Here is an 891-nt window from a genome sequence, read left to right on the forward strand (position 1 = left end):
TGTACACAGCTTACAGGATGTAAATGAGTAAATTGTACAAGTTTTAATAGTCTATTTACCTACCTAATCTGTTTATCTACTTGAGTGTTATACTCGTCAATTCGCTGTCATAACCACTGGATTTTTTTGATGGTAAGAAAAATATAAATGACATTTCAGTCAACATAAAATTATGATGTATTAATTTTCAGGATTTTAATAATGATCCTATCCTAGGCAGAAAAGATTCTAGTTTTATCAGTAACTCAATTCCAGAAACATTTCATTAAGCAATAGAGCTTTGTCTATTCTCACTAGGTTGCTGGAAGAAAATTAGGAGATGCGTTACTTTTTGACAAAATTTTATCTACAAAATCTCTCCTTCCCCCCAAAAAGGTAGTATACTCTTGGGCGCCTGGGTGGCTCAGATGGTTAAGCCTCTGCCTTTGGCTCAGGTCATGATCCCAGGGTCCTGGAATTGAGTCCCGGATTGGACTCCCTGCTCCTTGGGAGCCTGCTTCTCTCTCTCTCTCTCTCTGTCTCTCATGAATAAATAAATGAAATCTTTAAAAATAAAAAAAATAATAATAAAAAAACCCCAAAAAGGTAGTATATTCTTGAATCAGGCATTTAAGTTTTAATTTGTTAGCCTGGTTTTCTCTTTGTTAACTTTCATTTGATGTACTATAATATTTTGATAATAGTCTTTAAAATTAATTGTGCCTCAATAAATGAAGAATGTTGATTTCTTCTTATAAGCCTTAAAACATGTTATATATTCTGCTGGACAAATGACAAAAGAAAATTACAGACTAAGTTTAATTGTAAGAAAAACAAGTATCAGGTTTAAAGATTAAATTTTGTCTGGACTGATGAATCACAGACCTGTACCTCTGAAACAAATAATACATT

The sequence above is a fragment of the Leptonychotes weddellii genome, chromosome 4, assembly GCF_054177405.1.
Source record: "Leptonychotes weddellii isolate Sample4059 chromosome 4, ASM5417740v2, whole genome shotgun sequence".
Classification (NCBI taxonomy): Eukaryota; Metazoa; Chordata; class Mammalia; order Carnivora; family Phocidae; genus Leptonychotes; species Leptonychotes weddellii.